Here is a 13,616-nt window from a genome sequence, read left to right on the forward strand (position 1 = left end):
AAAAAGATTTGGGCAAAGGGAGGTTTAGCTCTTTTGGCATTCACTGCTTTCCCAGTGATAAAGATGCTTTTTCCCAGTGTGCTCAGGCTGCCAGCAGCCCCTTCTCTAGGGTTGGCAGCCCTGCTCCTGCCCAGGCTCTGGGGCACCTCTGGGCAGAGCAGAAATGGGCCTCTAGGGGAGGGTGCACGACTGGTGCTGGTATCTGCAGAGATATTAGCAGAGATAAAAAGTCACGTTTATCAATTAAAAAGTCAACAGTCATCTTCATGGATCAGACTTGCCACAAATAAATATCTTGATGTATAACTATTCAGTAACATTAGTAATACTTGTGATTCTCTGTTATTTTAGATGTATAACAAGTGACCTGAAGCCTAGCATGCCATGTTGGGATATTTGTTTTGGCTGTGGTTTGCAACTCCCTTCATACAGCAGCTCTGCTCTCTGCCTCCTGTTGTGGGGCCAGGAAGGGGAGTTTGCTTACTGCTCTGTCCAGCCCTGGCCCCAGGACATGGACGGGCGCAAGGCTGCCAGCTGCTGTCTGAGCCCCTGAGCATCCATCCCCATGCCAGCCTGTCAGCAGGGCTGTGGGTGACTACAATAGCTTATAAATTGCAGAAATCTGTATTGTTTTTGGTTTTCTTTTAATGGAGGGGAGATAGTCTATTAGTGCTCTCAGCACACGGGTACAAAAAAGAGCCAAGTCTTCAAGGAGACAGAATGGTTTCATTTTTGCTTCAACAAATTAGCAAATGTAACCACTAGTTTAAATGCTAACAGCTACATGAGAGAGGAAGAGTTCTGCCGTGTACCTGCCCGCAGTCTCTGTGCTCCTCAAAAGCTGAAGTTTCTGGAAACTGTTGGATTTATTAGCTTAATTAATTTTAGTTTGACCATGTAAATATTTTATTTTCATTTGAAAGAATATTGCCAGAAGTCCATCCTTTTTCTCAGTTTTGGACTGTAAGATGAAGGCATGTAATTAACATGCATGTTGGGAGGGAGTGGTTCAGGGAACTGATGGGGTGATATGAAGCCTTTTACTCCAGGTCGCATCTCGAGCTGGAAGTGACAGAAAGTTAATACTGTAAGAATGCCATTTGGTGGCTGCTCTGCGATAAGGGGAGCCTAGCTTAATGTGTCAGCATCTTCACAAATGCATTACTAGTGGCTGGAGAGGTAGCTGGATACCATACTGCACCAGTTGTTTTCCTCTAAATCCTAAAGCGGTGATTTCTATCTCACCGAGTAATGCTGTTTCCTCCCAAATGACAATTATCCCTTGCTCTCTTGACTGTCTGGGCATTACAGTGATGTCTAATATGACAAATTAATATCAGGATGATAATGCATTTCAATTTCCAAGTGAAATTTAATGACTTATAAAAAGAAAAAATGCTGCCCGCTTAATGTGACCTGCCAGCTCTCTGGTCCATTGCCTGTGTAGCAGGAACGTTTTGGGACTGCTGGCTGGGGGCCTGGGTACAAGAAGTGATGCTCTACTGACACACCTGCACTCAGCTCCTGGACTTCCATGCTTAACTAAAGCGCTACACTTCTTGCTTTTCCCTCTTTAGAATATTCTGTTCGCACCCAACTTGCCTAGAAAAAAACCTTGTGAGGCATATGGGTTCATTCCCAGCCGATTAGTCGCTCTCCATGGGCTCAATGGAGTTTCTAAGGGGATGCAGCCTTGAAATGGTGCTGCTTTCACCTTACACACAGCAGGTTATTCAGTAAGGACCTGCTTTGGCTCTGGCTCTCTTCACCTGAAACTGTAATCCTTCAGTAGGTCAGCTGTCTTTTAAAAGGTGTTTTTGAACCTGACGTGGATTTTGGATGAAGGTTTAGATCTACTCCTTATACAGAGGTGTGCATTGACTGTCATTACAGATAAGAAAAATTCAGTTCTCAGCTCTCCCAGTGACTTCTTGAGACACTCTGGATAAGTCACGTATGGCCAATGAGGTGGAAAGATGATATAGATTTTATATATAAAAGTTTATCAAAAATTTGTCAACATTTAAAACAAAAGAGAAAATTAAAGTAATCCCACCCCTCTGTGCCTCAGGTCCCTATCTATAATATGTTTTCCTCCATCAAGGCAGACTGAAGCAAAGCCCAATCCTTCAAGTGCATTTCTATGTCATCAGAATCCTGTGGGAAACCAGTGGCAATTGAGGTCTTTAGTAATATGACATAAATTACAACTCAGTTTCAAAATATTATTTGCTCATTTAAACATCATTTCCAGTGCTGTGCTGTTCATAAAAGCACGGGTAAACACAAAGCAACTCCTGCATACTGTAAGAGCTTTTGTAACTTCATCCTACACATCTAATTGATCAGCTATGCCAAAAAGAACAAAAGTCTTTCTATAGCTATCGTTACTGTATTACAGGTTATGCAGATAAGGTTACAGCTACAGCCAGACACAATTTTTCCAGATAAACTTTTTTCACTGAGAAATACTCCTAATGATCACAACCTTTTATGAATCAATACTGAGTTGTTGTTTTTTAATGAAGAGTATGAAACTGTTTTTATTCTAAATTTAATTGCAGTCAATTAGAAGCATCTAGGAAGTTTGAAATGAATTTTAATGAAATATGAAATATTTTTTCAGCATTGTAGTTCACCAACATTTTGGATAAGATTTCACAGCAGACCTTTGCTATTGCATACACAGCTGAAATGAACGAGTTACCTGCTTGTCAACACTGCTCACCCTTCTGCCTCCTGTACACTCATCCTTTCAGTGTCATGCCTTTTAAATGTACCTTTAAATCATTTTATTAATGTCACTGCCAAAGTCATTGATTAAATAATAAAAAAAACCAACACAGTGTTCTCATTGCTCATTACATACTGGTAGTTCATTTACAAAAAGAATAGGAATCAAAAGCAAATTTTTGCCTGATTCTGAGCTTTCCCAGACATTTGGACACAGCTTCTGGTCAGTGTCCCACAGTGAAGGAAGAAAGGAGAAACACATGAGGGCAGCGACCACCATGTGGGCCAAATCCCAGTCACTGATGCCAAGGAAGTTCCAGCACTGACTTGTGTAGCAACAAGAGCTAGAAGCTTTGGAAGATCAGAGACATTTATGGAGTTGACAATAAAGATGCTAATTCTACTTAATCCTCTAAGTCCCATGTTATGTGCAGTATGCTATTAAGTAAATTCTTCAGTAACAACAAAAAATCAGTCTCCAAAACTTCTGAAATCCTCTTGACACTGACTATACTTTCCTTTCTCACTGTCTAGGTTTACAGCAGTTGTAAACTCTCCCAAAAGGACAATTCTCAGGAGTGCACAGCAAGCATACAAACTTGCCCATAGTTTAGGCTGGATATTTTGATTGCTGGGTTAGTGTTTTGGCACATCTGACAATTCACTTGGAGACTAGAGTTCACTGTGATTTTGTGTGTGCTTTTCCAGGGCTTTTCCTAATCCCCTTCTGTTACCATCGTCTGCCTCAGTTTGCCTCACTGTAAAATGGACACGACACAACCTTTCCAACAAGATAACCTGAAGCTTCATTTGTTAATGTTTGCAAAGCAATTTGGAATGACTGATTCATAGCTGTGCTAAGCGCAATGCATTATTAATACACTAATTAGATAAAAATAACAACTAAGAAAGAAATTGTGTGGATTCTGATAAAAGGCAACTGGGAACAAGGGGAGAACCTTGCCCATTACTGGAGCACATAGCTCCATAGGCAAATTAAAACAAGGGCTGTGTCCTCAGAGTTTTGGGCAATCCAGGCTACATAATTGATTTGAGAAGAGCTACTCCAGGCTACTGTGTAATTACAGAAATATTTGCTCTTCTGGTTCCCACTCTCCTTGTCATGTTCTACCTCATTGCCCTTTACGCTAAAGCCTTTGTTGATGAGGGGACGGAAGCAGTAAGGACAAATAAAGCAATTAGCAGGTAGAGGGAATGCTACCAGTGTTAAAGGATAACACACAGCCTTTATTGGGACATTTACTGAGTAGCAGTCTAGAGCCTGCAGGACAGAAGAAAAAACAGATAATCCAGAAAAACAAACAAAGTTTCAAAAGACCCTTTCTCATATGTATGTTGTATTTGAGAAGTCCTGGCAGCTGGAAAATATTTTTAGATTATCTGTATCCAAAATATGATGATTTTACTTTAAATAACTAACTACAATTTTAAGGAGTTTACCTTCCAACTTTTTTTTTTTTTTAAATTTATAATCCAGAATCTCATCATCAGAGTGCTCATCTCTTGTTTCAAGTGTTCACTGGCAGTAAGCAAATAGAGTGATTTCTGAAGGGCTAAGGCTCTTTGTAAGTTGCTGCAAAGCCAGCCAGGAGAGGGAGCCAAGCTCTTGAACAAACCTTTCTTCCTGGCTCTCTGACACCCTGGGAAGGAAGCTGAGCCATTTTGGCCAGGGCTCCACTGTGAACACAGGGCTTGTGTCAACACATTGCAGAGGAAGAGATGAAAGTGACCGGGAGACAAAATAGCACATGGTGTCCCCAAACATCAAATGCTGGGTGACTGGTGGTGAAAGGGGGGGTAGAAGGAAGACAGACAAGTGAGGACTAGTGAAAATGAAAGATACTGTAGTTTCTTACTTTCAGTACTTCCACTGCTCTTCAGGAGAGTATTTTAAGAGATCGTTATAATCTGTAGATTCTGTTCTTTTCATAAATTGCTATTGCATGAGCTGGACACAAGGGTGAAGAAAATTACCACACTGCAGAGTGTGGTAAATTGAGATTACTGTAGTTCTAAACTTGGATCAGGATTGCAATGGCAGGCCTGGAAATCTTGGGAGTGCCACTGCTCATCTAAAGACACCCCGGTGCAGGGTGGAGTTTAAGCTCTGATCTCCAGGAAAGAGTCCAGGCTACTCTTCATCTTCATAGCATGCCAGCCCCAAGCACCAGGTGGAGGCATGCCTGAACATTTAGCAGGCATGAGCCTTGGTGTAAATGTGACCTGAGGAGTGCTGAGGAATTTGTGTAAGTAAATGTTCTCTACTCTCCGTATATTCAGTAAAAAAGAAAAATAATGGCAGTAATGCTAAGGTTTACCTCATTCCTCCTTGTGAACAGTGTAAAAGTGACCTCCTGATGTAAAAATAAATCTTTTTTTTTCTTTTTTTCACTGCTGAAATTCAGCATTGCTATTAGTAGATAGCAAGAATACATAAGTTCATAGGTGCTGTGAATGAGTATGATAGATGGCTGAATCACTGTCACTCCTGATTAGAAACTTGTATTTTACCAGAGCTTGGCTGGAGAGTAAAAGGAAACGACCACATATAATTATCTAAGATAAATGAGAAAGCAAAGAAACCACAGAGAACATGAAGAGGGAAACAATAATGTCTTTAGTGGAGAAGCATTAGTGAGTCAGAAGACAGTTTCATTCAGGGCCATTTGTTGTGTTTTTCTAGCTGAAAATCTGGAAGATTTTTTTATTTAAATTTAATGTTGTTATTTTTTTCAATTTTGTAGTTTTCAATATCAAAAAATTTCTTTCTAAAAATAATCTCTATTCCCTTACCTTTAGTAGGAAGAAAAAAAACCCATTCAGACTAGACAATGGAATGAGCAGCTACCAGAAAATTTGAAAAAAGCCATCTCTGATAGATAATATGAAAACTATATTTCAAAATAAAACAAAATGCTTAATTTTTACCGCTTTGTCTTGAAACTGCATGTGTGTTTTTCTAAATATTGTTTTCTTTCAATACTTTCATCACATTTAGTTATTGTTACCTGTTGCAATCATTTCTTTGTAGAGCCAAATAAAATAGCTCATTCCTACTGACTTCATTTTATCTATATTACGTAGTAATAAGTAACGCCTTCCCTGAAAACAACAGCTACAAAGCATGCAGTAACACTATTTGATAGAGAAGATTTTCAGCTATAAAACACTACTATTCAACTTATGACCATTAGCTATACATTTTCACTAGTGATGAACAAGGGCCTGCATGCTGCACTCATAACAATCTGCACCAGTGGAGGTGACCTACTGTTGCTGTTGCCACTGCTGAAACACACCACCCACCATCTCTCTGTGCTCACACCCACTGTTTTATCTCTGTAAACTTTCAATAAGTGTCAATGAACGTCAACAGGCGCCATTTTTTCCTCATGGAGTAATTCAGTGACACACCTTTGCTTCATACTAAGTTCCATGCCAAACACCATTTTGTCAGACTGCCCCTCTGCTGCTATCTGTCACACGGTAACAAAATGTAACGGGTATTGGTGGGAAGGTTCAACCTCTACTGCCATAGCGCCAACTGCCTCTGACTTCGTGGGTCAACAAAATAAAACAAGAGGCGTTACTTTTAGTAGCAACCCTCATGTCTTGAACTTTTTCCTCATTGTGCAGGTGAGAGCTTCTCAGAAGTGCATCCAAAATAAACTGAAGATGAACAGTGATGAACTGAATTGAAAAGAAAAAGAATTATTTGCTTATTCATACCTTAAAGATCAAAGTATTTGGATCAAAGACAAGGATACTACACTTTAGTTTCCAAACTATTTTCTTTTCATAGTGTTTCTTCAGGCACTTCAGCCAAGCTACGCTAAGGTGAGTCTCTCCAGATTCCTATAATGGGGAATTGGGGATCGACTTTGAGATGTTCCAGAAAAACAGCCCCAAAGACAGATACCCTGAGAATGGAGAAACTTCTCACAGCTCTTTTTCCATGGAGCTCAGGGGAGGCAACATAATAGACTTGCTTCAAGTTAGATATTAGGAGTGTCTTTTCTTCCTATGGTCTTTGCAAAGCAAGATCATCCTCAAGAAACAAGGACATCAAATTGCAAAAGAGAAAGCTGAGGCACAGAGAGAAGCAGCCCTGCATGGAAATGGCTGGCTGGAAGTCTGACCCTGACCTCCAGAGTTCCAGCCTGGTGCTCTTGCACTGAACCACGTTGTGCTGTAGTGGAAGGAAACCTATGTCTTGCCACAATTGCTTTGCACACCTACAGCAAAAATTGATGTTCCCAAGTTTTCAAGCATGGCTGTGTGCTGCAGAACTCCATCAATTATTGTTTCCAATGAGTGGGAATAAAAGGCAGTTCTTGCTACATGAGTGACCACAATGCGTATGCTGTCAGCAGCTGCATATTACAGCACCAGAAGCATTAGCATGAATCCTCACAGCTATCCTGTATATCTTGATTAAAGGCAAGGGGAGTTTCAAATCTGTTATTAAATGTTCAATTACACTGTGCAAGCAACAACAGAAACAAATTGATAAGAATATGGTAGAAGACAATAGTTTGAGCAAAGGACATCACTAAAATGTGTTCATGAAGAGAGCCTGGAGTGATTGAATAATGAACAAATTTGCAAAAAATCGAAGTCTGTTTGCAGGTGAATAACAAACAGAGGAAAGGGCAGAATTGGTTCAATGAATTATGCATTATGAATCTCTTAACAAGCGCTGATATCTATAAAGATAATGATTCCAGTGTAAATAACAAGCCTTTAATATTTATGCAGCATTAATAATCTGGAGAGTCTGAAACGATAGGTAAAAATGAAAATGTCTCTTCAGTGTTTTTCAGTGGAAAACAGATTTATCACAGTATCACAAAAGCAAACCAGCCAGGTTTGACACACCTTTACTCCATGGGGACCCAGCCTGCCCTAATGCTGTGTTCTGAACAGAACGAACGCCTCTAACTCACAGCCATGCCATGAAGGGAAAATCAGTGCCTGCTGAACTCCCTAGATATTACAGAGCACTCAGACAGTGACAAAACTGGAGATTTCACTTTTCTCTTTGCTTTGAGATAAGGATCTCTGTACTGACTTAGTGCAATCAGAGGAGCGAGCAGAGAAAGGAAATGAAAAGCCCCTTCCCCTCCCCTATGTGCACATAGTGTGTGTGGGAAACAAGAGAGAGAGGCTATAGAAAGCCCTGTGCAATCACAGCTGGGTTGTTAATTGCTTCTCCCTGTGCACAGAGTCATACCTTGTTGCTCCTCTGCAATAAGGAATGGCCACCCAGCCCAGCAGGCTCAGGGTAAGGGCAAAAAGGTTTTCATATTCACCTGTGCTATTTTTGTATCACTGAAATGCCCATGTGTTATCACAGGCACAACGCTATCTTGGCTCCCATGGATGACAGAAGTACTGAAAGTCAGGGAGTGATCGTGTGTCTGAGAAAGGATTGGGTTTCTCAAGCCCCTTTTTGTTAAATCTAGGTTATAGGAAGGGAAAAAAAAGTTGGTTCACAGGAGCAAATTGAACCAAACACTCTGCCATGTACCCAGCCACTGATCACAGCAACTGAAAGCCCAGCTGCTAGGAAAACCAAACTTTCCCATCAAATCTGTCTCATTTGTAGCTAGCACACTGATTCCTTGGGAGTTTTCACAGGTACCTTTGGGAGACAAGGTTGCTGTCTCTGTTTTCCTTCTGTGTGGTCATGGATTCCTGCAAAAGCTTCTTCCTCGGAGGTCTGATCTGGTACAGTTCTCCGGCTCTTTTACTTCAGACGCAAAGCTGGCACGCACCAAGTGTGACACTGTATCAAATTGCACAGAGCCTGCAAAACATTTTAAAAATATTAATTAACTTGACCTCCAGGATATTAGTATAGTGACAACAGCCCCTGCAAGATATAAAACTGGCACCAACTGTAAGGGCTTCCATTAGGGCTGTAAGTTTTTAGTCCCACTAACAGCCATTTCATCTGAACATGTGGAAATAAAAACAAACAATAATAGGACTTACAAAGCATTCAATGCATATTTGTCCATAAACACGTTGTATAAATAAAAGCTCTTTAAAAAAAAAAAAAAGTGGCAAACGAATCAATGTGTATTCTATTATGGAATAATAATATTCCCATACCACATGTGCTGCTCAAGCAAATCACTTTAGCTGTTATAATAGTATTTTCCATTTGGTGGTACAGCTTATATTTTGATCTGTTGATTAAGGACCTGCCCCCGAGGAAGTCAATGACAAGAGTTCCCCAGGCTTACAAAAAGAGAAGGAAAATGTGTAAACGATTTGGCCACAAATAAGGAAACAAATGTATTTTTTTTTCCTTTCTCCTGGCGCGATGACTACAAAGCCGGCTGAAGACAGTGGAAAGACTTGCTCTTTGCTTCAGCAGCTTTCGGTCTGGCCCTGAGCGTGTTTGTGTGAGATAAATTCTGGCACTGTTGGCAACCCCACCTCATACCTCCCACTGTGAATATGTCATCTTTCTCTGTGCTCATGCTTGCAAAAGCTTTATCTCTTTTGAAATACTGCCCAGAATCAAGCTATGTTTACTTAAGTAATAGAGAGATTCACTTATACGCAATAATTTCTTCAATGGTGAGGCTGTCTTTCCTCAGTTATACTTTGGACTTTGTTCCTCTTTAGCTTCTATTTTCCTAACTTGATGATTTTATCCAGGTTTGACAACGGGGCTAGATTTTATTTATTTATTTATTTTTGCAGTCACACACCTGGAATTAGCTCTCTCTGCCAAGAATTGCAGTGCACCTGGAAGTACTAAATCATTTTTATCTGTTTTTTTGGTGCCTTTGCACAATGCAATTGCATCTCTTTAAATCCTACTTAACTTCTACAAAAGTAAATGGCAGCTCTAGATGTAGCACTTTATGAGCATGTAGCTATCATGCGAGCTGTGCCCCATGTGCCTGCCTCCACCAGCCCTAGCAGCAGTGAGCTGAGAGCCGCCTCTCGGGGTTTCTTTCCTCTGCAATAGCTCTGCTTACCTACATAACATATGGAAATGTGAGCATACACTTAGAGCAGATTGTTTGCTATGTTTACACCAGTTCTAACACTAATCCCCATTAATGTTTGATATTGCTCCCAAAGAGTTTAAATAGATGTCAGGCCCCGGATCCATTGCATACACGTTAGGCATCGTATATGCTTCAGATAGAAAGATACCAAAACACTACAGGGTGCCCTTTTTTTACATCACATTTATTGACTGGATTAACCACATCAAGTGTATGCAAAGCCCTGCTGCTTTCGTGATTTGTCATCACATTTAAGTGTCCTGTTTTCAAGGAGAATATAAAAGTTTCACATCAACATAGGAGTCCAACTTCTTGCTTTTGCACTCAGGTTTTTTTTTTTCCATATATCAAACAAGTCTGAAGGTGCAAAGTGAAACAACACCTAGAGGCATTCCTACAAATATAAATCTTGCATGTAAATCTCTATAAAGGTTGCCCAGTTCCATAGGACCTTGATCTTAGCTGGAGCATTTCTGAAGCTATGTCATACGAGCAATAGCAGCAACATGAAGCTACACACATGACTAGCACAAATGGGCAACACTTTTTGTGAGAACACTCTGGGATGGCACAGAGTGAAGAGCAAAAATTGGATATTGAGACACGTGCAATCAGACCAAGTTAATCTTCTCTTTTAGGATACCAGCAATTAATTCTCACTGTAGCCAACTGCAGACAAAGTAAACTAAAGCTGTAGAACACAAATGTACCTATTAAAATTAACAGGTTTTTTTAGTGAGAAAAATAATTGGACTTCACAAGTTAATACCTTTTGTGGCTGGTGACAATTTTATGTTAAAGGACTAAGCTGTATCTCCACTTTTTCTAAGCTCATTATATCCTTTAAGTAGTTCAAATTTCCAGATAGCCAGCAGCAGAACCAGGTAAGCAGGCAAAATTAGTATGGCTGGGAAAAATTGTATCTGTCACACAGGTCTGGTTCCCACACACTCTTGTTACATCATTACTTAGTCTGTTAACTAGGAAACCAATTAGGCCAGAGAGCTACTGTCAGGTGACCAAAACACGAAAATGCATAAGAAATCCTACCCGAAAGATGGGATTTCAGCAGAGGCCCTCAGATAGCTGACTCCTCTTCTGCTGCACTGCAATTTTCGTATTTCGTTTCACCCTTGCTTTCAGGCTGAGCTCTGAGGTCCTACAGATTGATGGTTAAGGCAGCCTTGTTTCTCTCCCCTAACAGGTGCATGGAGAAAACTGTTCCCAGCACCAAAAATTACACTAAATTATGTGATAATTTCTCTCATTTAGCCGGGAAAATTTCCTTCTCCTTCACAGCTTTTAATTTACAGTGTGAGAACAAGGCGGTAGCTACAGAACAGAACACTGAGCAGAATTCTCTGTGGGTAGCAGTTTGTTCACCCTAAAGCAAAGCGGTCTGTGAGAGCAGGGCGCAGCTAAAGTTTCAGGGCACGAACTACTTCAACAACTATTATTTGTTTTCTACAAATGTTGAAGGCATTCCTCCACGCACAGAGGAAGCAACACAAAGGTGGCTGGGCTCAGCCTTGGGAGAAAAGCATGCATGGAGGAGGCCAGTGCGGGGCACCATCAGGACAGATGAAAGCCGGCTTCCTGCAAAGCACATATATACATGTGCGAAACTAAACACACCTGAATCTCTATACTGTATCATTGATCTAGCTGTAGTATTGCTGCACGTACGAAAAGGGCTGCTTATATGGCTGTAATATAATTTTAGATGCACATATAGGCACGTACATTATATATAAATATAAAGGTATTGCATGCTATAAATGATACAAATACTTTCTAGCTTGCACATCTATTCCTGATACTGGCATCGCCATAAGAGGTGTGACTCAGTCACCCCAGTGACTTGCTAACTGCTTGCTCATACCTACAGAAAACCTGCAGCACCTCTAATACCTTTGCTTCAGGCCAAGAGCATTGATAAGCCTTAGTTATTTCTCTATACTCTTGTTCAGATCTATTTTCTCTTAGGTCAGTGAGAACTGAGGAAAGAGTTGATTAAAAACACCCTTCTAAAGCCTCAAGAAAAGGGTATATGTACAAGGGGAGGGAAGTGAGAGCATGGGGGTCCTCGCCCATTTCAGGATCAGGCTCAGAAACCATCCCTACTCCCATGTGATCGCCAGTATGTTACTATTGGTTTAAAGCGCTTTTTCCCATTGTGGATCCCTTCATTTCTATTTGTCTTTCTTCTTCATTGCGTTTGGTAAATGATCGTCGGACGAAGAAAACTAATCAGAAATACTTTCGTTCCTGGTGATTTTGTCGAGCAGATGATTCGATCACTGCGTAGAGAAAAGCAAACCAGTCTGTGCTGGCCGGCTGCCAGCCCGGGGAACCAGGCTCCCGCATGTTTTCCAGCACAAGCACTTCATTATTAATTCATGCTCCAGGTCCTCTGTACATGCTGTTACTAATATTAGGTTTCAACAGAGTAATGAGCAACAGTAATAGTCTGACTATCTTAATATATTTTAAATAATGTTTGAAATACTAAATTTGAGTTTGGATTTTTAATTGGGGCGTGGGCAGTGTATTGACAATCTTCCTACTGTTTTGCAGCCAGCAAGCAAAGAAGATAGGGATTGTTCTGATCAGAATACTGAAAGCCAGTCTGATTTAGGGGATGGATCTGAAATACAACACCGAACTGGAAAGCGCGAGGGAAGTTTGGCACTGGCTTCTGCAGCCAGACTTTGACCCAGCCCTATATGACAAGGGGACTTTTGATACGTGACGATAGGAAAAGTAAACAGTTGTCAGGTCAGAACTCACGGATGCTTTTTGTAACATATAAAACACATGAGCTGCCCAGGGACTGTTCAACTCTCAAGATTGACACTTTCATTAATTAAAGGGGATATGGGATAGTAGAGCACAGAGGAAAGGGGTTGTTGTGGTATAAATCCATACCATAATGATATGTACAGTAGGGGAAAAAAAAAGGCAGGCAAGCTGAGGGTCTGAAAATCCTACAGGGCTTCAAAGTCCTTATTACTGCTGTGCTTCAGACAGGAGCATAGGTCAGCATCCCTTCCTTAGTTGGATATACATATATTAAAGGACTCATTTAAAATTTGAGCTGGGGAAAGGGCCAGTGCCATTTTTCTGTAAGCGTGCTGTGCACATTTCTGAATGCACTCTCTTTGAGAGGGAGTTCGCAATGAAGATTTCCCTGTTCTGGAACTCACTCCTCCTACTTGGTCTGTTGGAGCCTGAATACATTGACCCATGGGGCACTTTGCAAAGCCTAACTATTTTCCCAGGATTTTTCTGAATGAATGACTTGAGTAGGTAGAGAGAAGAACGTTTCATTTGTACAGTATGTGGAGAGTTTTAATTAATAATGTTCCCATTTGAATGGCTATTGTATTCTTAAGAGTGCTTTGTACATTTGCCTAGAGCATCAGATATCTGCAGGGTTGGTTTTTTTTTTGTTTTTGTTTTTTGTTTTTTTTCCAATTAAAAACTAAAATATCCCACAGCAATGTAATATTGCTGTAATGTGGCTCCAAATTTCTTTCTGTGATAGCTGTATGTGTGGCACTGTGGCCCTTGACCTGGCCTGACTTCTTGATGCCAGCACCTAGCCTGCACCATTGAAAAGAGGCAGGTGCCAAGGAGGTGAAGCTTCATATCAGCTGGAGAGTTTGATACTTCTGATCATCATTATGGTGTTAAGCACGTTCAAATTTTGCTATGGAGAGATTTATTTAGCTATCTTGTTCAGCTGCTGGTCTGTGGGCCAAATCTGACTTATGGAAATGCCTCTTCTGGTCCAGTTCTCTCCTATGATGGCAGTTTTATTACAGTAGG

The 13,616-nt window shown here is 40.7% G+C and overlaps 1 long non-coding RNA gene across 6 annotated transcripts in view; it reads right to left on the reverse strand.

Moving 5' to 3' along the window:
- LOC116217057 overlaps window positions 1-13,616 on the reverse strand; it is a 306,245-nt gene that overhangs the window by 49,046 nt on the left and 243,583 nt on the right. For all 6 annotated transcript variants that reach the window (XR_004160974.1, XR_004160970.1, XR_004160972.1 and 3 more), the window contains one exon: window positions 8,399-8,563. This is a non-coding gene — a long non-coding RNA (uncharacterized LOC116217057). The remainder of the gene's footprint in view (window positions 1-8,398; window positions 8,564-13,616) is intronic.

This window comes from Meleagris gallopavo, chromosome 11, assembly GCF_000146605.3.
Source record: "Meleagris gallopavo isolate NT-WF06-2002-E0010 breed Aviagen turkey brand Nicholas breeding stock chromosome 11, Turkey_5.1, whole genome shotgun sequence".
Lineage (NCBI taxonomy): Eukaryota > Metazoa > Chordata > Aves > Galliformes > Phasianidae > Meleagris > Meleagris gallopavo.